This window comes from Podarcis liolepis, assembly GCF_965112155.1.
Source record: "Podarcis liolepis genome assembly, chromosome: 2".
NCBI classification, from domain to species: Eukaryota; Metazoa; Chordata; class Lepidosauria; order Squamata; family Lacertidae; genus Podarcis; species Podarcis liolepis.
In genome coordinates, this window is record NC_139555.1 from 37,206,426 (window position 1) to 37,226,079 (window position 19,654).

Below are 19,654 nucleotides of genomic sequence, written 5' to 3' on the forward strand. Positions count from 1 at the left end.
TTCTATAGCTTTAACTATGCACTGTCTGAAGAAGTGCTACCTTTTGTCTATCCTCAATTTCCCACCATTCAACTTTATAGGATGACCCCCCCATACTTATAGTATGAAGAAGATACTTCTCAGTCCAGTTTCTCCACACCAGCCTCCAGATAATTTTGCTTGCTACCCTTTTACCAGCTCTACAACATCGTTTTGAGAAGCAGCAACCAAATCCGTACACAGAATGCCAAATGTGGTCACACCATATATTGTAAAGGCATGATCCCTTGCATGCAATCTGCTTTTTTCACAGCTGCCGCATGCTAGGTTAAGGTTTTTCATTGCATTATTCACCATGAACTCAAGTTTCCATTCCTGTCATTTGCACATTTTCTCTTTCAGAATGCATGGATAGTAGAAAACATGTTGGGTTTTCCCACCTATGCACTGAAAGGGCTATCTTTATGAGTCCTAGTGCTCACTCAGCCCATTTCATTTTTGATCAGTGCAATAGTCAGTTTTACAATGGAAGCATCTCTGACAAGGAATTCACAGAATGCATCATAATTGCTTTGGTTACGGCATTAGTAGGATTCTCTCTTTCATAATGTACCTTATTTACTAATCCATGCATGTCCCAGGTGACAAAAGTAGAAAGCATCATAACTTGCCACTACTAATGGTCTAGGACATCAAACTATCATCAGGTAAGTAAAAATTGCATTTAAAATCTATAACCAACTACCAAAAGTTTAAAAAAACAATAGAAAAGGCACAAGTGGTTTTTTAAAAAAACAAAACAAAAAAAAATAGTCTTTCCCACCTTTTCTACCAAAAGGTATCTGCGAAAGATATTCAGAAAACTGAAAGTTACCAAATGCTTGCACAGAAAATTGATAATACCAGATAACAGTAAAATAACTGTATGAATAAAACATGCCTGTAGCTGTGAAGGGAATATTAAATATTTCTGATACACTGTTTGGTATCAGAGTTCACAGTTAGGTATCAGTAGCCAGAAAGGGTAGAAGGAAGAGGGTGTCAGATGATGACTGGAAATTCCAATAACCAGCTATGGGGGAAAGATTAAATCATAAGCTTTACCCATTGACAAACTGTTCAACTCTATCTGGATTATGAGGAAAATTAAATAATTACTAAATGTGTGTCTTGACAGCTACACAAAACATAGAAAAACAAGTCAAAAGTGAGTCTCACTACGTAGAAATCATAACGATATATTATGGGCTCTTAAAAACATATACTGTATATAGTTTATTGCAGCTGTCTTCTTCTTTCTTCCTTATGTGTTCTTATGTCTGTATTGCTAAGTGTTTATCTGCTGCATCTCAACAATTTACCCATACAATTTGATGCATCCAATGAGGTTCACTAAAATAAGTGACAATTACTTGTTCTTATATATTCCAATTCAGCCAGGATTTTGGTTTCTCTCTCACCCACATTTCAATATCTCTAAGAAGGAGTTGATATTATAAACATGTGCCAAAATTACAATGGAACTATTGGGTGGTCACCAATGCTAATCCTATTCAGAGTAGAATCATTGAAATTAATGAACACCACTACCTTATTTACAGAGTAGATAGGTCTACCCTGACTTAGAAAACAAAACAATGGGTTGTCCCTATTACACACAGAGTTTAAATGGAGAAAAACTCTCCAACAGAGGACATTAAACTAAAATTAAAGACTGATCTTTATAAAGCGACTAACTAAAATATCTACCAAGGCATTCTGTATTAAGTGAGCCACAGATAACATTTTCTATATTTTGAAAACATAGCAACCTTCTGTGCATGGACTACTGCACTTCCAAGTTTAGGCTTTGAAGCAAATGAAGCAGAGGGTTTTCCAAATACTTAAATAATAAAATTTGCACAGGCAGAATTTTGTACACACTGAAATGCTACTTTGACCCCGATACTTTAGTAACTGATGGTTTGCTCCATTAATCATTGCTACCATAAAAGGAAAAACTGGTGACACAAAAATATGCTAAAATATTTTACTCCAGCAAAGAACTTAATATAGACACAAAAGAAGCCTACATTCTAAAGAAACACTGAAAAAAAGATCCAGTCATCTTTTTATACTTGACTGTAGGCAATCAAGGATGAAGTTCAAGTTTTCTCCAGTTGGTTACATTCAATCAGCTTTTCCATTCTAGCTACACTTAAACCAAGACAAATTGCCAAGGCTAATTATCACTATTTTCCAAACATTGCATCACATGGTAATGTGAGATGCTATCAACAGCATGCACACACTAAAATAATGTAAGATTAATTCTGTTCCATAATTTATTATCTTTTCTATATTTTCTCATGTGCATGATATGGTGTGGGATCTTTTTGCAGGGACAAGGAACTACATGCAAAATATGCCTGATAAATACTGAAGTTTTTAAAGCTGGCATCCAAGTCTATTTAAGTCTTTGAATATAATAGCTTATTATTAGAAAGCACTTCATAGATTTATTATTTTACTAACTACAACACAATTTCTATTTTTATTTTAAAAAGCACACTACAGAAAACAGCTCTGTTCTGTACTTATGGCATGGGGAGCCGCATGCACTGAACTACTTAAAAGGTCTTTTACATTTTTAACTTTCCCTGCCTCCCAATTAAGAGAAGGGAATGGCCCTCCTCTTACCTTTGCTTCGTTTCCTTCTGGGGCTCTTTGGCAGCTTTCGACTCAGTCTCCTTGAAAAAGAACAAGTGAATATTTTGTCTGGCGTCTGGGAGTTTCACTAGCGTGCTCCTTTCTTTCTTTAATGCTTTTTCTTACAAAAAGTACCCGTATTTTTTCACGCTGAATATGAAAAAAATCTCACACGGCCAAGAAAGTCAGTTGTTGGATTTTTTTTTTTAATATTTATGCCCGTTCCAATAAAAAAAACCCCACCAAAAATAACCTGCCACAAAGGAGGAGGGAGGGGGTTGGGGAAACCAGACAAGAAATCAACAGTATCCAAGTAGAAGAGCTAAAAGCTCCAGTTTGATTCCAGCCCAGAGAAGTGCAGCAGATGCAGGTCCTTTTTTAAAATATCTTTTTTATTTCCAGTGAAGCAGAACTAGCAGTTATGAGTCCCCAGCTAGAGTTTTGCACACGGAATTTTGTTCTAAAATTAAATGTACGTGGTTGCAGCAAAAATGAACTGTTGGGATGTGAGAGAGTGGAAAATGTTATGCTTTCTAATTGATCAGAACACAGCTTTTAAAAAATATGTGTTTGGGAGATTCTCAGTTTATATGGATGAGCATCTGAATATTTTGTTTTCAAAAGTGCAAATTAAAATGGAGAAAATTGTACCCATCCATAAGTGTATAAGGGAATAGCTTAGGAAAAACAAAAAGGAGCCACGGGGGATCCAGAAGAGTCTCACATCCAAACAAGAAGTACCCAGTACCGTCTCTCTAAAAAGGGAGGAGAGACGTGGAACACAAGCAGGAAAAGGATCTAGCAGTCTCTCTCAGGCAGATCCAAGGGGGAGAGCAATCCAGGCAGTGTCTCAGAAGGCAAGGATCCACAGATGCCAGCGAAATCCACCAGCTGTGCCTTTCATATGTGGATCCAAGGAAGGGAGGTCCAGCAGTCTCTCTGATAGACAGGGATCCTAAAAGGATCCAGGAGATAAGCTTCTTGCTGACGAGGGGGTCCACCAGTCTCTCTCATGGGGATCCACCCAGCTATGCCAAACATAGGTGGATGCAGAAAAGAAGGCGAAATCCAGTCTCTTTCTTTCTCACAGGGTCAGGATCCACGGATCCCAGGGCGATCCAGCCGTTGAGTTTCTCATAAGGAGGTCCGTCAGGCTCTCTCCCAGTGGGATCCACCCAATCAGTAGCAGGATCCAGCAGGCTCGCTCGCTCGCTCTCCTTCCCCTCCACAGGGACTCAAGAGAGAGAGAGGTTCTCGGGGGGGGGGGGAGAGATACGGGGGATTTGTGGAGGCAGCAGGAGCGGCTCCTCGGACGGAGCTTTCGCTCGGAGGGGAAGGGGGTTGAGCCGCTGGCGGGACAGGCGATGCCGCCGAGCTCAGTGATGCTGCCGGGCCGGCCCCCCGCTCCTCCTCGCAGCAGTAGCAGCAGCCGCCTGCACCACCACCGCCGCCGCCTCTGTCCTCCGCTTCAGGAGCAGAGCTGCTGCCACCGCAGCCATTTTGTTACTAACTGACAAGAGCCCCGCCAGGCAGGCAGCGCGAGACCACAACGGAGCGCGGGGGGGGGAGGGGGCAGGGAGACGCGAGAGTTACTCCCTCTTCCCCTCCCCAACCTCAAACAGGAAGTCTCGTCCGCCGCTCAAGTCACGTGGTGGTTGGGGGGAACAGGCATAAAAGAAAGCTCTGAGACATGCAAATGAGGCGGGGAGGAGAGCCAATGGCGTGACGGCAGGAGTCCCGCAGCTCCGCCTTTCCCTCGCTCTCATCTCGTCCGCCTCAGAGCCGGAGCTGATGCCTTTCCCTGTTGCTCGCCGCGCGCTCCCCCCCCCCCACCGCTTGCCTGCCTGCCTTTCTCCTCCGTCCATCTTGTGTGTTACCTAATCTGCACGGAGGGAGCTATCAGATACGGTCCGTCCGCGTTGCAGGTGGAAAAAAAGCACAGGCTTGGAATGAAAATGATGGGGAATTTTGCTGTGGGAATTTTGCACGGGAAAACATAGCACTGGGGGCTGTTTGTTTCTATCTATCTATCTATCTATCTATCTATCTATCTACCGGTATCTATATGCATAATACTCGACTAGCCTGCGTTTGAATTGCATCTGCTTCAGTATATTGCTGTTGTTATTTTTAGCTCTGCAGAAACCTGGCGCTGCTGTTTTGAAAGATTTTGAAGGAGGGCGGGTTACAAGTCGGCTCCTCTGAATGAAAACGAATGAATTTGTTTAGTTTTTACACAAAATTCCTTCCCCACCCGAGCATCAAATTAAAGCCTACATTGGTGCGTACAGACTGCCCTGCAAATGTCAGAGATCTGGGGGATGCCACAGGACATGTGTCGTCTGTGTTTTTCTATGGAATTCCAACAGATCCTATCTGTACCCACCGACTGCATCATCATCTTCATAAAAAAGGACCTTAAAGCATCCCTCACAAATGTACATATTTTTAAATTACCACACAAGAGATCACATCCGTGCCCATGAACGGCAGCATAATATGGCATGTGCACTTGACAGCTTTGCTGTGTGCAAAAACAGATCAATAATATTGCACTATGGCAGCAGTAATGTTCATGGTGCAGACTGTGAACATGGAGAGGTTCTGATTTGTTGGGAGCTGTGGTAGGAACCTGAATAAAAAAATCAAGAAGATTCATAGGAAACTGCCTTCAATCCATATTTTTGTACTATGGTGGCACTGTGAAGGGTTGCATCCATGCTTCTGTGCCATAGCAGCACCACAAAACAATGGCCACAGAGACAGATGTGACCTGTGATATGGTGGATTTGGACAGGGGGGGGGGCTGTGTTAAAAACAACACCCATGCAAATTCAAAGCCCAGAGTTATTGATGCAAAACAAACCAGCCCACAGCACGCTTAGCTGAAGTTTCCAAACATGCAGACAAGCTTTTGTGATGTCAAAATAAAATATATGGGGCGGGGGAGATAATGACAGCATGCTCCCCAACATTCTGTTATCCTGCCTGACAGCCAACCAATTGCTTTGGCTGTTTTTTCCCCATAGTCTGTTGTTTACAAGAGTTCCTATCCCTTACAGTTTAGTGGCTAGTTAAATGTCCCCTCGCACCTCAATAGAAAGATCAGGATCACAGCCTGACACCAGACAAATCTAATTTCAAAACCTACCATTGCTGAGAAAGGAAACTAACTCCCATCTGAGATCCCCAGAGGGCTGCAAGAACAGCTAGTAAAACAAAAACAAACTGAGCTTGCCAATGCAGGATGTGCCAGTGCCAGACAGGCTGTGCATGTGTGTGTGTGTGTGTGTGTGTGCGTGCGCGTCCCCGCACACCAATACATCACTGTGAATTGCTTGGCATGTTTAGTAACAGTTGTAAGGAAGGGAGGGAAATGCACCTGCAATGGAATGCACCCTATGCTATGGATTCTGTATGACCCAGGCAAGCATGTAAGGAGAATTCTGTTGGAAATTTATTAGATCCAGTGTGTAAATCTAGCCTTGTGGAAGTGCATCAGATCATGCTGTGTCTCCCTGTTTTATGGAAATGCGTGGATATCTCAAGTTGCATCCATAGGTTCAAACTCCTAGCTGCTTTTGCATCAAGAACCTAAACTTGTTAAGTGGGATGTAAATTATTGCCAGAAGCCCTTTTGCTTCATATTAATTAATAAGCAGCAAAGTCTCAATAACATAAATTTGGTTCCATTCCTCACTTGACCCGTAAGTATGAACAAACAATCTTTTAAACACACAAGCGGTACACAAAAATAGACACCTACATCAAAATAAGATGGTGACTCCAAAGTTGCAAAGGCAAAAAAGAAAAATCTGCATTATTGAGTGTCCAGCTTTAAACGATAAAATCAGTATAAAATGGGCTAAAGCAGTTGCTTGTTGCCTGCATCACTCCACCCCTGGGCTTCGGCTGGGCTTCATTTCTCACAAACATTCTAAGATCTCACAGAAAGCTGCCAACAATGCAGCATCTGTGAAGGACCAAGTTGACTGAAAAGCATCTCGCAAAGGATTGACGTGGGAGAATTCATTTGCAGAGATACTCAGCAGGTAAGGAGGCTGAGAGCTGAGGATCCTAAAAGTAAAGTTGGTATATCAGTCAATTAACCAGGCAAATTGTCAATTTGACCATAGTAAAATATTAAGTCATGTGGATGTTGGTGATAAGAGGTAGGGCCTTCTCAGTGGCAGCACCTCATCTGTGGAAAATATGGCTAGCCTCCACACTGTTAAGTTTTAGGTTGCAACCAATGACACATCTATTCATGCAAGTTTCAGGTACAAATACTGTACAGATTATGAAAAAATTCCTTCCAGTAGCACCTTAAAGACCAACTAAGTTAGTTCTTGGTATGAGCTTTCGTGTGCATGCACACTTCTTCAGATACCACTTCTTCGTGTGCATGCACACGAAAGCTCATACCAAGAACTAACTTAGTTGGTCTTTAAGGTGCTACTGGAAGGAATTTTTTTATTTTGACTATGGCAGACCAACACAGCTACCTATCTGTAACTGTACAGATTATGGTCATACTGCTGATACCATGCTTCATGTCTTGCCTGTTATTTAGTTGCGTTGTTATAATAGATAGTTTTCATTATTATTGCTCTATTGTATTTTACCATTTTGTGCACCATTCTGTACTCTGTGAGAGGAAGAGCAGTGTATAAATAGAAATGTGGCTGCTTCACTTTTTCTTTGCATCACAGGAATATCTGATAGCAGTGACAGTCCCTCCTACTTCCTCAACACCCAACCACATATCATTTAGGAGTACACACCCTTTGCCCTGCAACTTTTTCCAGGGAGCTTTCAGCCCTACCTTCCCAATTAAAGTGCATGGCCAAACTTATCCTTTTGGGCAGGCTTTAGAACTGCAAGTATCTGTGAATAGAAAACACGGGGTTCAGGAGGAAGCAGACAGCAAATCACACAAGCAGTTCTCAGAGTAGCAGTGATCATGATGATCTCCATGTGATCTAGCACTGGAGCAGTGATGTCATATAGAAGATTTGCAAAATTATAACTGGTGTATGCACTCTTTGCTACTGCCATAAGAAACAAACACATTGAACTGACTTGCATATTACTGTGTCAATATTTACTCGCCAGCCAATTGCTCAGGTTTGTTTGTTTTACTGGTCCTAAGAGCATACGAAGAGCCTTGCTGGATTAGATCAAAGGCCCATCTAGTCCAGCGTCCTGTTCCCTCAGTAGCCAATCAGATGCCTACGAGAAGCCCACAAGCAAACACCAACTCTGCGTCAAAGTAGTGAAGCTAACAGATACAGTAGAGACCAGATGTAGGAAGGAGGGAATGGACTGAAAAACAGGAGCATGATAAAAGGCAGAACCTGAAAGGTAGAAAGGAAGGCTTTGAGAACCTTGTGACAGGTCCAAAAATGAGTTGCTAAGCAAGGGAACTTGGGACGCTCTTAGATCATATGCCTGAGAAACAGGAGAGTAGGGAAGCTATTAAAGAAAGTGTCGCTGCATCTCAAATGATTGAAGTAACCAGCCAAATTTTAGATTGCATGTATACAAATAACAGAAAGAGAGCCTTTCCATTGCTGGATAGCTCAGTTGGTTAGAGTGTGGTGCTGATAAAGCCAAGGCTGCAAGTTCTGTCCCCATATGGGACAGTTGCATATTCCTACATTGCAGAGCATTAAACTAGATAATCCTCAGGGTCCCTTCAAACTCTACAGTTCTACAATTCTATGAATATGGGCCTCAGAAACAGGTTTTGTAGTTTCTGTTCAATTGCTTCACAGGTGGGAATGGTCTGCATGTTTCACCCCAGAGCCCACTCTCTCTGGTGAGCAGGGCTTGGGGTCCTTTACACAGGAGGTAGCAAAGGAAGAGGAGCAATCAGAGTGCCTGAGTTTCTCAGGATGGAAGAACATCAGCCCCTTCTCTAGATCTCTTAATGGCCACAGCAGAAACACCTGGTTTGGGAGCCTCACTGTGTAAAGCAGACATGGCCAAACTCAACCCTACAGATGTTTTGGGACTACAACTCCCATGATCCCTAGCTAACAGGACCAGTGGTCAGGAATGATGGGATTTGTAGTCCCAAAACGTCTGGAGGGCTGAGTTTGGCCATGCCTGGTGTAAAGGGTTTTGATTGGACACCTTGTTTTAGTGCTGTGGGCTTAACATACAAAAGCAGTTGCTTGCCTTGGGCACCCCTGGACTGTCAGTATTTTGCAGGAGGGACTCAGGCACATAACATAACAACTTTAGGTTTGCACAATTAAAGCAGATTAAAGGGTTCTTACACCCTAGCACACAAATCCACTTTTAAAGAAATCAGACCTTTTTGTGTTTTGGAAAATGATGTGGAAATTTATTGAAAAGTATGGGGTGGACAAATGACTTAACAGGAAGACGTGCCATTACCCCACAAGCAAATCAGGGTGAATGCTCTTTCTTGTATAACCTTCCTTTGAAGAACTGCTCAATAAAAAGCAGATACAATTTAACCACCATGTAAGCAAATCAGGATGAATGCTCAATAAATGCACCTTCTTGATGAGCCTTGTGGCTACTATATGGGAAAGAAATCCCAGTCTTTTTCTTCAGCAAGCAAACCATAATTGAAGTTAAGGTACAAAGGCATTGCTGTTCTGTATACTTTTTGCACATTTAATCACTACTTGTCCCTTGTTTAAAAGGACGGCAGTCTCTTTTTTCTAGAGGGGTTGCTTTGGTTAGTTTGTGGTGTTGCAAAAAGAATAAAAAGTCACGTGGCTCCTTAAAAACCAACAAATGATTTATGCATCTGATGAACTGGATTGTAGTCCACAAAAGCTTATGCCACAATAAATTTGTTCCCCTTTAAGGTGCCATAGGACACTTCTCTTTTTCTTCTCTGCTTGACCGTGTCCTTTCTTTGGAAAGTGAGCCAGTGATGTCAACAGCATAGCTCCTTTCCAACATTCACCAGCAACTATTGCACTGAGGTTTAAGTGGGGAGAGAAAGCCCCCTTTTCTGTGGGTGCCATCAGCTCACTGATTGTGACAGTGCTGCTGTTGCTTTAAAGCAAGGAAAGCACCAGGTGGTGTTCTCCCATCTATTATAATAGCTTTCTGTTCCAGTTCTGGTCTGAATTCTAGTACCTGAAATCTCTGCTGGTGTTTTGATCCCCTGTTTTAAGGGACATTTGCTCTGGCAGGGAGAGAAAGTGGTCTCAGATCTTTGTATGGTGAGTATTGAGTACAGCAAGTGATAACCGGTGTAACAGGATGCTAAGGGCGAAGCAAGGGAGAACGCTTCCCCCATCTTCAATACATAATAGCTCTATTTTTAGCTGTTGTGTATCAGCCTGACAGTGTCTTTGGTTCACGGGAATGGGAATATAATTAGATCTGTTTTTGCCACTGGAGGGAGACCACATTGCTTGAGAAAGCAATAGAAAGAGAAGCCCAGAACAAAGCAAAACAAATACCAGAGTTTTATATTTAGAACATACTGTTTTCTAGGGCAGGCAGGATTTATATGCATGCGACGTATTTCAGCAGTGAGATTTAAACTTAACCTTTTGCTACTCACACAAAAAGTACTGGCAATCAAAGATAAGAATTTTCCTGGCTCTAGCAACTTTTTTTTTTAAAAAAAGCAAACTTGTGCCAACAAGCAGCAGCAGCAGCCATCCATACACTACAGGTGCTGGGGGCTTTATTTTGTCTGTGGCATATATAAATCCAGGTGGAAGACAGATGAATTGCATGGGAGAAATGGAGTAAAAAAACACACACCCCAACAACCAGCAAATAAAGAGTTCTACTTGTGAACTGAGCCAACTTTGTAATGTTTATGAATATAGGTCAACACCTACAACGCCTCCCCCCCTCCAGCAACGTAACCAAACAGCAGCAACAGCAGATTGTCTCATTGATACTTTCAGAAAGGATTTTGCTTCCGACATAAGCCAAAAGCCTGAAACAAACAGAATGGGCACAGCCATGTGGGCTTCGTTGCTGATGTACAGTACAATCTAATTAACAGGATATAATATGATTACAGTGTCACTAATTAAATAATAAATAAAGCTGCTGTCCGATTAGAATGTCTTGTTTTGCTGTGTTAAAAGAAAACATGCCAAATGAAATTTGCCTCCAGATTAAGGTTTTGTAAAAGATGGTTTTTGGAGAAGCTTTCTAACTAGGTGTTTTTATGCACTGTTTAAACAGTGCCAAATATTGTAGCTATATTATAATTGCATGTAGTTCATCACTTGCAGCTCAGTGACAGAGCATCTGCTTTGCAGGCAGAAGTTTCCAGGTTCAATTCTCTTCATCTCCAGGTAGGGCTGAGAGACACCCCTTTCCATAACTCTGAAGAGCTTCTGCCAGTCAGTGTATACAATATTGAGTTAGATGAACCAATGGCCAGACTCTGGATAGGGCAGATTCCTGTGTACCTGTTCTCCAAGTACAGGGTATCCACAAGACCGCATCTAGAAACTCATTGGTAGTGCTCCAAAATTCAGATTTATATTTTCACTTGAAAGGACCTTGTGATGGAGAGCTCCTATTGAAACTGTCTTAGCAGTTGCTTAACTCCGTGCTTTCCACAAAAATGTCAGTTCCCAGCATTCCACTGCTTTCTGTCCACACCAGAGGGCAGACCTTAACAGAATGTTTCTGCACTGCATTTTCTAGCTCCTCCCCTCAGTCATTCACTATTTTTTCCTCATTCTGGGCATGCACACAACTATTTCCATATGTGTACACTTTGTAACAAAAGTTGCCACTGGTAGAGCACAAGAGCAAATGTTACCAGCCCCTAGTCATCATGTTTTACTATAGAAAAAAACTGACTTATATTTCTTTTGACGTTGGGTGGGGCGTGGGGGACACATTCATTTCCATTTGTGTGAGGGTTTGGTTTTTTTAAAGTGTAGCATAGAGCTGTTGACCAAAGACCTCTATATTACTACTATTTTTCAAAAAGTCCTGATGTATGTGCTTCAATTACAGTCTCTAAAGAAACCCCTCAGGTGTGTTGAGACTTTGAGAAAATAGCTCCTCTCAACTGCATTCTTGAAATTCCAAGGTGCCTTCTGCCTGCAGCCAAAATGGTGGCAGTAGGCTTGTACAGTATGGGCTGCCAGAAACAATAGCTAGATTTTGCTCAGGTGAGGATCAAATGCAAGTAGGTATGTGACAAGAGGGACCACCCACGGAAACATCACCACACAAATGACAAAATGCATACACACAAACACTGCAGTGGTAACTGCAGATGTATAATGGGTCATTTTTACTTAATTTAATACTTGTCTATTGCAATGCATCCTACATGGGGCTACCCATGAAGACAGTTTGGAGACTGCAGCTGGAGTAAAAGACCATAGTGTAGACAATTATATTGTCACCTTGGGAGCACATAACATGGCTCCCGAGGCCATTACATTGGTTGCCTATTTCTCACCATGCCCAATTCAAGGTGTTAAGTATACAAAGCCCTAAACGGCTTGGGGCCCAGCTGCTTGAAAAAGTACCTCTCCCCAATACCATCATGTCCAAGAGCTGAGACTGGCTAGGAAGCCCTTCTTTCTTCCATGATCAAGTCGGCTGTGGACAGCTTGGAAAACTCAGCGTGAGCAGTATCAATGTTACAATAAACCTTCAATCTGGAATCATCCAAATAAGAAGTTAAAACAACAGATTTCTGAGCCTGTGCTAACTGTAGCTTACCAGCCTTGGGGACAGGTCTGTTGAATGCAGACCAATTGAGTTCAGAATTGGCACAGAAGCTCATAATGTGCCTCAACTTTAATTCTGAACAGGACCAGAATTTCAGGGCAGGGAAGCATGATTCACAATACAATCAAGTTATTTGCAAAGTGGGAAAATTCACATTTTCAGCCTGTTACGTTTCAACTTCATCAGCAACACGGCTTGATCCCAGATGTCTCTACTCAGAAGTAAGTCCCACTGATTTCAGTGGAGCTTTCCCCTACATCAGTGGGTATAGAACTGAAGCCAAAAACTGCAGCTGGTCTAGTTTCTTCTGCTTCCTAGTACAGTTATATCTATATAATACAAAAGAGTTTGCTAGAGATTTGCTGCTTACCTCCTGGGGTCATTCTGCCATTGCTAGTTCAAATACCAGCAGACTCTTTTTGGCACTTTGCTGCATTTGAGTAACACCTCTGTTGTCGTGTTGAGGTTCCTTGTTGCTCACTTATCTACCTAACTCTGCATGGCTGACTCCTTCCTGTGTTACAAGCCCTCAGGAGAGCCGCCTGGAAATGAAACTCCTCTGATGGAAAGCTTTTGTTTCAGCCACCTCAGCTTCCTCTAACTCTCCAAGATGAATCTACTCCCTATCAGATTAGTTTTGCTATCTTTCTCAGTTGCCACTCTGCTCTATAAAGAAGCTCTTAATTCTGCTGGCTCTGTCACCTCTATTGAGTGATGACCACATAGGTGTCAAGCTTGGCAGGGGAAGCCTATTGTAGGGTCAGTTGTTACTATTAGTGTCATCTACAAGAGCTAATATGTGCCCGCTGTGTGTGTTTAAATGTGCAGAGGCTGTAACAAGCACAGAGTATCACATATGAACAGCCTTACTAGCGGTTCTTTCAGAGCTCTTTATTCAGCATTAATCCTGATCGGATTGCAAAAAAAAAACTTCCGCCGTGATTAGATGGTGCCTGGTCTTTACTGATTTCTTCACAGGGCAGTTAGACAACCACAGGCATTTACATACCACCAACTCATAAAACTCATAGTGATGTACGGTCACAGTAACTTGGGTTGCAGTATGGGTTACAGCAACATGGGTAAAAACAATGGAATGACTTTAAAACACGGAAATTATGAAATTGTAAAATACAGAGCAAATGAACAACATCCCCACTCTGGGCCCTGAAGGAAATACTTTCCCCAGCAGAAACGATGCCCTCCAACAGTGGCAATTTTGGCAGGTGCACCTGGAAAGTCAAACTATCTTTCAAGGATGAAAGATAGCTGTGCCTGCTGGGCATTTGGCAAGATGGGAACTGTGTACTTCTGGCAAAGTCGTACCATTGCATATCTTTATTTGAATATCTATCTAGTCCTAGCCTTCAAAAGCAAAGGGTTTGACTTTTTCCAGATTCTGTCAATTCACCCCTGATTTCTCTAGCGGGGGCACAATCGAAATCATTGACCCACATGCACCATGCCTGGAATTTTATGGCAATATAGATCATTAGTGGTCTATTTCACAGAGATATTAAGATAATGAAGGTGAATATTGAGGGAACCCACACCTTTGATCAGCTCCTTTAATCATAATATACTGTTCTGCAAGAAAGGTATAATAATTCAGTTGCCTTAACGAGAGCAACCAATTAGTCACAATCTCAGATGTAGGAGAATAGTTTTCCACAGAGAATTTTCAGAGGGAAGCCACATACTCAGCATAGTACATTCATTGCCTGGGTTGTGTGGCTTCATGGGTTAAGATGACATGGCACAACAATATGCGGAATGTGGACACCAAAGTCATGTGCTCACTTGTAGGCTTGAGATAGGGGTTGTTTTTTTTACACCAGCCATCCTCAACCTGTTGCCCTCCAGATGTTCTGGACTATAACTCTCATCAGCCCCAGCCAGCATGATAGAAATTGTAGTCTGGCCATTTTTAAAATAATAGTTTTGCATCCAATGAAAATCCAGTCTCAGTTTGTGGACATCCAGTAAGTATGATTTGGACACATATTTTTCATATAATAAAAACAGGTGTATGGGTGGGTGAATTGTAATATATTTAAACATATCATTTTTAGTGATATTGTAGAATTATTGTAAAACACTGCATTCAGTGTTATGGCCCCAAGCCTGTGGAACTGCCTCCCAATTGTGATTAGATAGGCATCCTCCTTGCCAAACATCAGGTACATGACAGAGATTTTTTTTTTATTCCAGTAGGCATTTTAGGGAAGTGTATGAGTTTATGTTTGGTTTTATGATGTATTTCTACTGTTTTATTATCTGTATGGTTTATTTATGTGCACCACTTAGGAATGCTAGTGATTAAACAGTATATAAATGTCTTAAACACATAAATAAACTACCAGGCCATACTCCATGGTTGCTGGTGGGTCATCGGTTGTGCAGGTCTTAGGTATGCAAAGGATCTTCTCCACTGAGCTGATTCATTCTCATCACAGCAGAGAGAGCATGAGCTTTGGGGTTATGAAAATCTGGACCCATTGGTTATGATTTGGAAATACACGTTCAACTTTTAAACAACAAATCGCTGTGGATAATTAATGCTACATCATTGTTGCCTGTTGAATCTTGGCTTCTCTTTTTCTCTTATGTTCCCTTGTACCTAATTACTCTCATAATTCACAACGCCTCTCAGCACACCTCTGAGTGGAGTCTGAGGAATCCCCAGACAGCACCGAGGAGTGAGCACCCTGTGGGCTGAATGTGGGAGTACAGGGGCACCGTGTGCAGCACCAGTTAACAGAGCTGCCACTTAAAAAAAATAAAATTGCTCTGCTCCTTTAACAGGCTGACACACTGAATTACAGGGCAATCCCACATGTGTCTACAAAAATGCCTGTGCCCTACCAAATATACTTGGCTTGTCATCCTCATGCATACCTTTTAAGGGCAAGGACCCGTCTTAGTTTGTAATATGCCAAGCACCGCTAGATCCTTACAAGCAACATGTCAATATGGTTACCAGTCCTTCCTTTGGGGAAGTGATTAGGCCTGAGGGCTGAATGTCACCCTCAGTCCACATGTTGCCAAGTCCTGCTTTAAGACCAGGCTTTTTCACCAATAGCACTGGTGTTATGGACTGCACTCCTTGCTGGAAAAAGAAAAAAAAGAGGCCCTGCTTATATTGGTTGAGGACCCAGCTGTTTACATAGGCATTGCCTTGACCTATCTACCAGAGTCTCCTGTTTTAATGCTGTGTTGTTTTGATGGAATTGCTTTTATTGTGTTTTTAAATCACAATAAGCAGATAGCACTATGGGTTAAACCACAGAGCCTAGGGCTTGCCGCTCAGAAGGTCGGCGATTCGAATCCCCGTGGCGGGGTGAGTTCCTGTTGCTCAGTCCCTGCTCCTGCCAACCTAGCAGTTTGAAAGCACAAAGTGCAAGTACATAAATAGGTACGGCTCCAACGGGAAGGTAAACGGCGTTTCTGTGCACTGCTCTGTTTCGCCAGAAGCGGCTTAGTCATGCTGGCCACATGACCCGGAAGCTATACGCCGGCTCCCTTGGCCAATAAAGCTACATGAGCGCCGCAACCCGAGTCATCCGCGACTGGACCTAATGGTCAGGGGTCCCTTTATCTTTACCTAAATCACATTTAGGGTGGGATTCAACTAGCAAGTTCTGATAAAGTCAGCACAAGGGCCCTTGCTGGTGCAACAGGGCTTTCCCTTCTCCCTCCACATGCCCCCATTATCCCCCCCCAAAAAAAACCCAGAGAGAACCCTCGGAACTGTGTGTGAGAGGCGGAGAGGGGGAACATTTTGTTTGGCAAGAGGAAAAGCTTGCACTAACAGAGCAGTTGCCATAGTGCTTTGTTGAATTTCCCTTCTATATCTTATTTGTATTTGGGTTGTTTTATTATGTCTTTTGATTGTGGATGTTTATATTTTAATGCTGAAGTCATTGGTTTTTATACTTGTAAACCACTTGGAAGCCCATTTCGGCATTAAGTGGTCTATAAATTAATGCAAAAGAATAATAATTTAAGGGATGCCCATTATGTTGTGGGACTATAAGGGGCAACTCCCTGAAGGAACATGCCATAAAATATAATGGTGCTGGTAAAATGCTTAGTAACATTTGCTAGATTGTAATGTGTGAGGAAAGGTTGACTTTGTGCCATTCTCTTATCGTGTGCTGCCTTGTTAAAATATGCCTAGTAATGATGGTTTCTGACTGTGCCCTGCAGTGATGCTTTGAGACTACTGCACGTGGCTCTTCATTACATGTACCAGGTTGCAATCATTTCAATAGAGTACGTACATCCTCTAGACCAGGAAGCAGGATACAGGCGGGTGGTGCGTGTGAGAGAGACAAAAGTAAACCAGGGTGTGTGTTTGTATGTCCTGAGTTGCTTGTCGACTGACCAAATCCCTCAGACAGGTGTGAGCTCAGACAGGTTACATGATCCAGCCTTGCTGCAAAATGCCTGACGGCTGATATCTCCTGGGGTACGGATGTTGCAAATGAACATATTTGTTTCTGCTTTAGGGATTTTGCTGTGCATAATAATGCATCTCTCGTAATGAGAACTACAGGAGTTTTATACATTTAAATTTGTCCAATTAATTATCCAGGAATGTTTTTAATAGGCTTTATCGCTGTAATTTCATTCTGAAGAAAATATTTCTTATTGGATCAAGGTTTGATTTCCCCCACACCCTTACCATTTCTAGCATGGTGCTGCAACATGTCCTCATATCAAAGGGGGGAAAATATGGGTTCATGGTTTGTTTGGGGTTTTTAAAAATACAGAGCTATATTTTTTTAAGACAGGTAGTAAGTATACCACCACCTGCAAATAAGCAAATAATAGTATTTGAAAATAGCATTGCTATGAAAATTGTATGGCAAGCAGCCAGGTTATATAATGGTAAGTAGGGCTGCATACAACCATACATTTGAAGCACTCCCCTCCCCCCAAATAAAGACTCTTGGGAACAGTAGTGTGTTAAGGGTGCTGGGAATTGTAGCTCTGTAAGGGAGTCATTGCAAATCATTTTGCTAGTGCACCAGGTTAGTTGAATCTGGCCCCTAAGAAATAATAATAATGTGCAGTTCTGTCCTCCAACAGAGGTGAATGGCCCCAGAGCCTAGGAAAGAAACAGCCGGGGGCTTCTATAATCTGTTACCTGAGGTGGTTCCCTCACTTTGCCTAATGATAGGACCGGTCCTGCCCATGATTAACTTTTCATCCATGAATTTATCTAATTCCCTTGTAAAGCCATGGAAGCCAGTGGTCATTGCCATAGTTAGCAGCCATGAATACCAGGATTCATTGTCCATTGGCTGCATTCATACAGTTGCATTGAAGAAGAAGAAGAAGAGTTTGGATTTGATATCCCGCCTTTCACTCCCTTTAAGGAGTCTCAAAGCGGCTAACATTATCCTTTCCCTTCTTCCCCCACAACAAACACTCTGTGAGGTGAGTGGGGCTGAGAGACTTCAAAGAAGTGTGACTGGCCCAAGGTCACCCAGCAGCTGCATGTGGAGGAGCGGAGACGCGAACATGGTTCCCCAGATTACGAGACTACCGCTCTTAACCACTACACCACACTGGCCCAAGCTTTTGTCTTCACTACCCACAGCTTACATTGTGAGTAGAAAGTTCAAATATTTTCGTGTCTGAGATCACATCTATTAATTACTGGATGCAGTTACTGACTGCACAATTTGTTATCATTAGATACACACACACGATTTTATGAAAACAAACTCTTTTGTATCCCTACGGAGGTTTGAACAGTACAGTGGTACCTTGGGTTACAGTTGCTTCAGGTTACAGACGCTTCAGGTTACAGACTCCGCTAACCCAGAAATAGTACCTCGGGTTAAGAACTGTGCTTCAGGATGAGTACAGAAATTGCACAGTGGCAGTGGGAGGCCCCATTAGCTAAAGTGGTATCTCAGGTTAAAAACAGTTTCAGGTTAAGAATGGACCTCCAGAACGAATTAAGTTCTTAACCCGAGGTATCACTGTACCAGTATGTGCTAAGGATAGTTCTGTGCAGTTTTTTTCCAACAGTAAGTGATGGGACTTTCCCATTCTGCCTAGCTGCCAGGATCCCCAGGCCAATTCTACTTCTTCCCTCATTGCCCCAAAATAGCTGAGACACTCCAATACATGTTCCTTTTACTTCTACCACATAACATCTGCACTATCTTCCCCTCCCCCAGCCTGGCAAATATACATCCAGAAGGAACAGTGAGCAAATTTGACAAAAAGCCATATTCCACATACACACCAACCACAAAGCTACACAAAGAGAAGTTAGTACTGAAATCAAGTTAATGCTTGATTTCAACCCATTGAAAACCCAATAGGTTTTCTGATTGCAAAGCTAGAAGGCTTGGGAGCAGAACACAACACACATGCAGGACATAGCTTATGTGCCATGTATGAAATGGTCCTACTACATCATAACCTCCCTGTGTGATCTGAGTGACCCAAGGGTTCGTATTCATATTTCCCATTCATCCTTCAGAATATTTCACTTCTAAAGAAAGAATGAACTGTGTTAAAACCGATGTCTTGAAATGCTAAAGACGAGCCAAAAAATGTCAAGCAGTGATAAGTAAAGGCAAAAACCCAGAGGTTGGAGGACTCACTTTACTCATTTGTTTACCCCCACCCCCCCAGACATTGTGCGTGTGTGTGTGGATAATGTTTGTTTTGTATTCTCTGAAGTGGCTAATCTACGAACGTGCAATGAAAAGGTGGCTTATTAGGCTAATTGCTGATTAAAAAGAAAAAATACCATGAGCAAATATTGCAATGCAGACGCAGAAGGCTGGGGCGGGGGACAACAAATACAGATCTCAATTCTCCCCCTGTGAAGTTTTCCCACCAGTAATCAGGCAGTTCAAAGAGACGTCCAGCTAATCCAGTTCCTTAGGCAGCCTGAACTGATGCTGTTCATTAGCGGCCTCATAATTCTACCTTGCAGATCTGGCTTAATGGGAAGGTGACTGAGGAGGCTGCCGAGGGACCAGCTAATGTTTGTTCTAAACCCTTAGAAGGGTCCTCTCTCTCTGGCTACGCTCCCCATAGAAGGAGCCCGGAAGGTGCCCTGCTGCACAGCTGCAAAGGTGCCAGGCTTTCGTAGAGGGCAAGAAGGGTGTCCTGCAGGTTTCGTCCCTGAGACTGATGGAAGCCAAGAAGGCAAAAATAATTGCATGCAGGGTTTTCTTTTTCCTGTTCCTAATGCAAGCAAGGAGAGTCCCCCAAGCTCATTAAAACAGATGGAAGT

The 19,654-nt window shown here is 42.5% G+C and overlaps 1 protein-coding gene across 8 annotated transcripts in view; it reads right to left on the minus strand.

Annotated features, from left to right (window-relative positions):
* The window catches only part of TNRC6C (trinucleotide repeat containing adaptor 6C), a 429,627-nt gene that overhangs the window by 117,297 nt on the left and 292,676 nt on the right, over positions 1 to 19,654 (minus strand). The window contains exon 1 of one of the 8 annotated variants that reach the window (XM_083487416.1): positions 5,819 to 5,869. The exons of the other annotated variants lie outside the window; for them this stretch is intronic. The gene's annotated coding sequence lies outside the window, so the exon portion shown is untranslated. Of the gene's footprint in view, positions 1 to 5,818; positions 5,870 to 19,654 lie in introns of those variants that run through there. 8 annotated transcript variants of the gene reach the window in all.